General features: G+C 50.7%; 3 non-coding genes across 3 annotated transcripts; all 3 read left to right on the top strand.

The window, feature by feature from the left end:
- Positions 1–1,021: 1,021 nt before the first annotated feature.
- Positions 1,022–1,093, top strand: Trnae-uuc. The gene has a single exon. It is a non-coding gene; the product is annotated as a tRNA-Glu (tRNA).
- Positions 1,094–7,398: 6,305 nt separating this feature from the next.
- Positions 7,399–7,471, top strand: Trnam-cau. The gene has a single exon. It is a non-coding gene; the product is annotated as a tRNA-Met (tRNA).
- Positions 7,472–8,054: 583 nt separating this feature from the next.
- Positions 8,055–8,129, top strand: Trnai-aau. The gene has a single exon. It is a non-coding gene; the product is annotated as a tRNA-Ile (tRNA).
- Positions 8,130–8,645: the final 516 nt, after the last annotated feature.

The following is an 8,645-nucleotide window of genomic DNA, read 5'->3' as shown; positions in this document are numbered from 1 at the left end:
TTTTCTATAACATGTAAAATGTACTGAAGGAGCCATTCGGTGGGAGTAATGGCGGGGGCATCGTGGCCAGGCCTCGAGTTCTTTGACCCCTGCCCTCTTTGTCCCCGTCTTGCGCCTACTGATGGCTTCCAAAAAGACACAAAAACAAAACAAGCGGTCTCTGGCAAAAAACGGGATAAAAAAGAAGAAAAAAAAGAAAAAAAAATGGATAAGGCGTCGGACTTCGGATCCGAAGATTGCAGGTTCGAATCCTGTCACGGTCGAGTTTTTCCAGTTCTGCAAAAGATGCATGCTGCTTTACTGTGTTGTTTGAGTACTGAAAAACTAGATGAAAGTTGCTGCTGTCCGCTTCCTGGCTGCAAACGGGCGTCTACCTGAAGCACAAGCCAGACAAGGGTGATCTGTAGCGAAATTTTCGGCACAGTGCCGATCAGGAGAGTTTTTGTTGGAACTACTGCGTCTGATTCAGAACCCAAGAGCTACGCCACAGGCGTCTGCACACAGTCGAGCATGTGTGTTGAATAATGGTGCTGATAGCCACGTATCATTTCAAGTAGATTTGATGCTTTTCGGAGACAATTTTTCAATGAATAGGATTGTAGCTCATTTGTGGCAGCAGGAAATAAGCTAAAAAAAAAAAAAAAAAAAAGGTAGCGCAGTAGGCAGCGCGTAATCTCATAATCTTAAGGTCGTGAGTTCGATCCTCACCCGGGGCATTTAATTTTCTGTGACTGGTGGTGGTGCTGTTGCTAGGGCGCCAACGTATTTCTTGTTTGTTATCCACAACGTTTCAACGCTTCAGCGGGAAAATGTTTACTTCCTGTTATTGCTACTTACAGCTTCCCTTTTCCTCTTCTCCCAGCAGAGCATGAAGCCAAAAGCATTGCTCTGCGACGTTTGAGGTGCGCGCCTTGCCAGTCAGTATGTGCAAAGATGCTCGCAAAGAGAGAGGGGCGCCGACGCGGCACTCGACACGAAATGCGACAAGCGACCGTACGAACGGTCGAACGAAACGGCCGCATCCGGTGTGGTCTAGTGGCTAGGATACCTGGCTTTCACCCAGGAGGCCCGGGTTCGATTCCCGGTACCGGAACGGAATTTTTTCCACACGAATCGTGACAAGTTTGAGCTGTCCGAGCGGCCGTTTCCCGTCCTGCTCGCAATATAGCTACTGTTTCGTGACCGTCAGCAGAATATAGACTAGGGAAGCAGACACACGTGATCCGTGCACATCGCGCGGGGCAGCGGGACGGTTGCGGCTTTGTTTACGTCGCCGGGACTTTGGCGCTTCGTTCTTCGTGATTGCTGCTTTACAGATTTGTAAGTAACAAAATGTCGACATTTTCGAGAGCTAACACCGTTCAGTGTGTCTTTGATAGAAGTGCTGTCCGCCCTACCGCATTTGAAATACACGAATGGTTATTCGAAGACTTAAAGATACCGGAAGAAATCGTAGACACCTTTCAATTGGACTTTGTTCAGTATTGCTTGTTCTTGAAATTTACGTCTGGGGACTTGTGTGAAAAATTTGTTGCTAAATTTGGTGGCAGTCGCCGTTTTAAACATGCAGACGGCAGTATTAGTAATGTGCAAATTGTGGCGTCAGGGTTTGGAATTCGAACTGTCCGTGTTTTTAATGTACCACCTGAATGCCCTGATCAAGTTTTATCTCGTGCCTTGTCGCGGTTTGGTGACGTTCTGAACATTACGATGGAGAAATGGTCTAGTGCATACCGTTATAAAGTTGCTAGTGGTGTCCGTAGTGTCCGGATGGACCTGAAACAACATATTCCTTCCTACTTTGTAATCGGTGGGGTTCGTGCACAGATCTCATATATCGGGCAACCGCCGACATGTGCCGTATGTCATTCCACGGAACATTTAAGGGGTGACTGCCCTCGACGGCGGCCTGTTCAGTTACCGCGCCAAGATGTTGTGGGTGGTAGCGATAAATTTGTGCCCCTTATGAGTGAGTGAGATTGTAGCAGGAACATCCTTTACCGGTCCGACCGACCGCCAGACCGACCGAGCGACCGTCGGCCGTTGCTTCTGTCGCAGACAGGTCCGTCGCGGAAAACAATAACACGACTGTCGGGCAGGAAGAAATGGAGGTTGTCCAGGACCCGCCTGCCCCGACCGACCGGGTTGATGACGAACGGGACGTACGCCCTGTTAATACTGATCCCGTTCAATCGGAATCGGTGGAGGCAACAGACGCTTCTTTACCCCCGCCGCCCCTCCCGGTGCCAACTTCTGCCGAAACTGTAACGCCTTCAGCGGAAAGTAAAAAGCAACGCCGCCAGCGGGGCAAGGGTAAACAGGTCAGGGATCCGAACCCGGCCGCCCTCGCGAATCCGCCAGCCACGGAGAGTGGCAGTGAAAGTGAGCCAATGTCACAGGGTTCCTCCCGTAATAGCAGCCCCGCCAGGACAGAGAAGATTCGAGCACACACTGCTCACTTGAAACAATTTCTCAGTGCCGGGAAGGAACAGGACATTGCTGCTGCTAAGCGCAAATTAGAACAGGGCAGTGAACAGTTACCACAGCGCCCGCGCAAATATTCGGTGCCGTCACAGCCGGCCGTAACATCGCGCGGCGGCCAGGCGGAAGCCGCCCAGTCGTCGGGCGACGCACGACCACCCCCGCCACCTGATAGTCACAGCCCGTGGTGGCAACAGCAGGAGGACGAGGGGGGCCAGTAGAGTGTGCGAAGACCTACATCATTGTCCTGAGTCCACCTACATTGCACTTGACATGGAAACTACTGTATCTTGTACTGCGTCCAGTGTATTGTCGTGCCATGTTTTTGTAGAATTGCTACTAACCACTACAGTGTTTTAAGACCTACTGAAATTTCCATTTTTCTGCCAGCTGCTGTTCGTTTACGTGTAAGTCCGGCATTTTATCACTTCGTTGGTGTTTTTTCTCTTGCTCTGTATTGTCCATCTGCTTAAAATGTCAATGCAATCACACCCCACGGATATGTTTTCCGTTTTGACATTAAACGTTGCCGGTATCTCAGCGGCGCACAAGATAGCAGCTTTTACAGACGTTTTATTTCATGGAAATTTTAGTATTGCCCTTCTTCAAGAGGTATCTAGTGACGTTTTTAGCAATATCCCAGGTTATGATGTTGTTTACAATCTGAATAGTGATAATAATTGTGGCACTGCGATTTTATATAAGTCGTCTTTAGAGCCTACGGACATCCAACTTCTCCCAAATGGTCGTGTCTTAGCGTGTGTGATTGAGGGAGTCCAATTTGTCAACGTCTATGTGCCCTCGGGGACTGATCAAAAACGCACCCGCGCTCGTTTTTTTACCACGGACATATGCCCCTTTTTGGCTACGGCTCGCCCCATCATATTGGGTGGCGATTTTAATTGTGTTGTTGCCTCTGCTGACCAATACCCCACCCCCACAAAATGTGCTGAACTGACTACCCTTTTAAATGCAGTGGACTTGCGTGATACGTGGCGTCACTACCATCCCATTATGACGCAGTATACGCACTTTTCTACTAGGGGGGCCAGTCGAATTGACAGGATCTACGTTTCACGGGAGCTAACAGACGCTTTATGTGCGGTCGAAGTTCTGCCTGTCGCCGTGAGTGATCACTGTGGCTACGTGTGCGTTTTGCGGTTGCAGTGCTGTCGCACGAAATCTCTTCCGGCATATTGGAAATTCAATACCGGCCATCTGGGTGCCGAAGGGCTCCGTGCGGAGATACGTGTCGCATGGCAGCAGTGTTTAACAAAGTTCCATACTTACGGGTCCTGCATCGAGTGGTGGGTGGCGCATGCCAAACCAATTTTGCGGAAGGCGGCGCAATTTTATAGTCGTGAAACGAGTTACTGGCACAGGCGTACGTTAGCATTTTATCAGCAGTGCTTACAGGATGCTATCCATGCACCTGTTGGCCCGGACGCAAATATTCGACTCCGCTTGAGCAAAATTAAAACCCAGATTCTGAGGCTGCACCGGGAAAGGTCGCGGGGTTTAACGATTCGGAGCCGTCCGTTATGCCACATCGATGACGAGGAGCCATCGCTCTATCATCTTGCCCGGGAGAAGACACAGGCTCGCAAAAAGTATATTGATGCGCTAGAAACTGATGCGGGGATTGTCTTATCGCAGCGGCGCCAAATTGTACGTCATATCGCCGACTATTATACTTCGCTCTTTCACGACACTACCGTGGACGGGGAGGCCATGCGACTTTTATTACATGACGTAGTCGACTACATGTCCGAACCTGACCGTGAAGAGCTGGTTGCAGAGGTGTCTAATCAGGACGTGTTACAGATCTTGAAAGCCAGCACGACAGGCAAGTCGCCTGGACCCGACGGTCTTCCTACAGAATTTTATATTACTTTCTGGGATATTGTAGGGGACCAGTTTACGGTACTGGTGAACGAAGTGCTTCGCGGCTTCGTCATCCCGAGTCCGTTTCTCGAAGGGCACATTGTTCTTATCCCCAAAAAACGGGGTCCGTGTCGTGTCACCGATCTGCGGCCAATTACGCTGCTGAATGCTGATTACAAGTTGGCGGCCAGATGTGTTGCAGCGAAGTTAAAGGCAGTCATGGATAAAGTCATCTGCCCGTTTCAATCCTGCGGCGTTAAGAGGCGGACCATTTTCAATGCAGCGTCTACCTATCGCGACATCCTCGCTTACTCGGCCGTCCATCGGCTTTCAGCCGCTGTTCTTTCTCTGGACTTTGCCAACGCGTTTGACAGGATGAGCCACGATTATTTGATGCATGTTATGGACAGAATGGGCTTTGGCCCCCGCTTCATTTGCGTGATTCGCCATTTCCTGACAGGAGCCAGCTCGGTGGTGACAATTAATGGATGGAGAACACCACCTATAGTTCTTCGTAGGTCGGTGCGACAGGGCTGTCCCTTATCTATGTACCTTTTTGTCATTGCTTTGGACCCACTGCTGCGTGCGCTCGACCGCACGATAGGCGGCGTGGATATTCATCTTGCCACTGTGAAATGTCTCGCTTATGCTGATGACGTAGGTGTTTTTATCGGCGACGACGACGATTTTCATCACATCCGGCCCTTACTGCGGAGGTATGAACGTGCGTCGGGTGCCTTGATAAATCCAAGGAAGACCGTAATGATTCCTTTAGGAAATTGTGAAGTGGATCCCGATCAGACTTGGTTTCGCGTAGCCCGTCATCACATTATCTTGGGCCTTGACGTTACTGCTAATCCCCAACAGATGCGGGCGCGCACCTGGCGCCGGCTGCTCAATCATGTCAAAGGCCTTTGTAAGACTTACGCCAGCCGACGCCTCACCCTCCTCCAGAAGGTCGACCTAATTAACAGCGCCGTGTATTCCAAGGCCTGGTACGTGGCACAACTCCTGGACGTTCCACGACCCCTCGCCCGATCATTTTCGCAGGCCGCGTACTGGCTCCTGTGGCGCCACGAAATCTTCTAGGTTCGGGCGGCAACGTGCGTCCTCGACACCACCTTCGGGGGACTCGGCCTGGTCGATTTTTCCCGGAAGTGTTCGGCGCTGCTGGTGCACCGCATGGCCACCTTGCAAGCTAACAGCCCGGATGGAACGGCGGCGGCCATGCTCGTCGCTTCCCGGCCGCCCTCCGAGAGCGCACCGGTGTCCGTGGTAGGCATCCCGTATCAACTCGGCTACGTCAGAGCTTACTACCTGCAGCGGAGCTACGTACTGGAAACGGCGCTGGACAGGAACAGGAATGTTCGCCGACTGTATGCGGCAATGGTGGGAAGGCCACCCCCTCACAAGCTCGCTCTTCGTTTCCCCGCGACCGACTGGCGGCAAGTGTGGCTGAATATTCATCACTCCGTGTTGCCCTCCGGCGTTCGGTCCCAGTGGTATAAACTGGTTAACAATACGGTGGCCACTAACCAACGTCTCTCGGACATCCGCCTGCTGCCGTCTGCCAACTGTGGTGCTTGCGGCGTTCCAGACACACGGGAGCATCGCTTTCAATGTCGCCTTGTGTCGGCCATCTGGGAACTGTGTAGGGTCATGGTGGCTCTGATCAACAGGACGACACCCTCGCACGTGACTCTCAATGATGTTCTAGCGCCAGGGTTTAAGCCCTTCCCTCGCGCGAAGCACAATACCATGGTGTGGCTCTTGGGTCACACAGTCTTCGCCATTCTGGATTGCCAAGTCCAGGACGTATATACATATTTAGCATACTTGTGGGATGCACATTCCCATGTACAGCGGCTGAAACATTATAACGAACTTTTTGCCAATTTTCTGTGTGCGGCGTTAAAACATGGTTACGCGAAGATGTTCAATAATTGATACATTGCAAACTCCATTTAAGACTGAAGAGGCTGTCTCTTCTTTTTCTTTTTTTTCAATCACTTTTGTTTGGATTTGACCAGATGGTTTTGATGGGTCTGTGAGACAATTATGCGCTAACGAAGAAGATTATCTTTTATTTATTTTATTTGAATTTTGGCAGTGGTGCATTTCGTTTTCCACATGGAAGTGACAATATTATTTTAATTCCCCTGTACTACCTTCTTCTTATGATCTTAGGAGTGAGTTTTTAGTTTGTCTCCTCCACGCGCAACCTTTTCTCGGAGAATGGACATGGAAATTAATTGTGTGTTTTTTGTATAAGAAAGAACTCTCCTAAGACTTTTAGTTCCTCGTCGTCTGTGGCATCTTTTAGGATGGATCTTTTATTTTGCCATTTACATTGTTTGAAGAGGAACATTATCTTTTATTGTGCATTACATTGATGGATGGAAGATTAGTGTTTGTGGAAGAATTTTCATTTCTTTTTTGGTTTTCACGATATGATCCACGAGAGCAGCCGTCGGCGACGAGCGTCTACCACAACAGATATGATAGCGTTGAAGCTCGCCGATGAAGGCATATTTTGGTGAGAGCAAGGAGGGCTATAAGGGGAGATGGGAGGCCCAAAAAAAAAAAAGTGGTAGAATGCTCGCCTGCCACGCGGGCGGCCCGGGTTCGATTCCCGGGTTCGATTCCCGGCCGATGCATCGTTTTGCTTCCCTCGCGATAATGCTGCCGTGTGGCTTGCGCGCTTGACAGGCACGATCCACAAGATTGTACAGCTGGATTCCCTTGAGAAGAACCGAGAACGCAGCACTCGCGGGTCCCCACTAGGACGCTCGCATCATTTTCTACAGACTAGCGTCGGCCTGGCCTCGTAAGTTGCTGTGCCCAGGTGCCTCCGAGGCACTGAACTTTAACGACAAGGAGTGCTGCCTATCGTTGCAACAGCTGCAGCAGCACCGCAATCAACTGGGCCGGCAGTGCACGTGTAGCAACAGAACACGTTATCCAGGAAGTTGTCTCACCGTCTAACATTGGGTAAGGTGTTTACCCAGTTTCCATGACAAGCGGTTCACCCGTGCCTCGGTAGCGCAGTACGCAGCGCGTAAGTCTCATAATCTTAAGGTCGTGAGTTCGATCCTCACCCGGGGCATGTAATTTTCTGTCACTGATGGTGGTGGTGGTGGTGCTGTTGCTAGGGCACCAACGTATTTCCTGTTTGTTATCCACAATGTTTCAACGCTTCAGCGGGAAAATGTTTACTTCCTGTTATTGCTACTTACAGCTTCCCTTTTCCTCTTCTTCCTGCAGAGCATGGAGCCAAAAGCATTGCTGTGTGACGTTTGAGGTGCGCGCCTTGCCAGTCAGTATGCGCTAAGATGCTCGCAAAGAGAGCAGGGCGCCGACGCGGGACTCTTCACGAAATGCGACAAGCGACCGTCCGAACCGTCGAAGAAACGCCCACGTCCGGTGTGGTCTCGTGACTAGGATACCTGGCCTTCACCCAGGAAGCCCGGGTTCGATTCCCGGTACCGGAACGGAATTTTTTCCACACGAATCATGACAAGTTTGAGCTGTCCGAGCTGCCGTTTCCCGTACTGCTCGCAATATAGCTACTGTTTCGTGACCGTCAGCAGAATATTGACTAGGGAAGCAGACACACGACGACCACAAAAATGGTGTATGGCTTCATGCCACAAGTTTCCAGCGTAGGGCTGAGTAACTGCATCTGCCGAGGCCCGTTAGCTCAGTTGGTTAGAGCGTCGTGCTAATAACGCGAAGGTCGTGGGTTCGATCCCCCCCACGGTCCACTACTCTTTTACTACTACGGAAAAGGCAGCGTCGATTTCAGCTGGAGTGTGATGACCAAAAGATCATCACTCTGCGTCCGAACCCGACTTGTCGGGAAGCGCTACAGCATTCACTCGGCAATAGCCATAATATCTTGAATACACTGGTTCTCAACAGTAAAAGAGAAAATGAAGGAAAATGTCCGACTGCCGATGCGTAACAACTTTGGCCCTTGTCAGTACTTGGGCGGGTGAGCGCATGGGAACACAGGGTACTGTTGGCAGTTTTACTTCCAATTTTTCTTTCTCCTTTGTTTTCGGAGCTACAGCCCGATTCGGTCAGGGAGACGCCACCGTGAAATGAAGGGGCGTGCTGTGTGTCCATCATCTCGCCTCTCCTTACCTCTCTCAGTCGTTTCTCGTGCTTGTCGTTTTGATATAGGCCGATTTGTGAGCGTCAGCTGAGACAAGTCGAGACGAGTCGAGTCGTTCAACGGGGGTACCATGTCGACAATTACTATGGCAAACACTGCACAG

The sequence above is a fragment of the Schistocerca piceifrons genome, chromosome 2 (genome assembly GCF_021461385.2).
Source record: "Schistocerca piceifrons isolate TAMUIC-IGC-003096 chromosome 2, iqSchPice1.1, whole genome shotgun sequence".
In the NCBI taxonomy this organism is placed as follows: domain Eukaryota; kingdom Metazoa; phylum Arthropoda; class Insecta; order Orthoptera; family Acrididae; genus Schistocerca; species Schistocerca piceifrons.
Note: the sequence above shows the minus strand (reverse complement) of the source record. Positions and strands in the feature narration are given on the sequence as shown.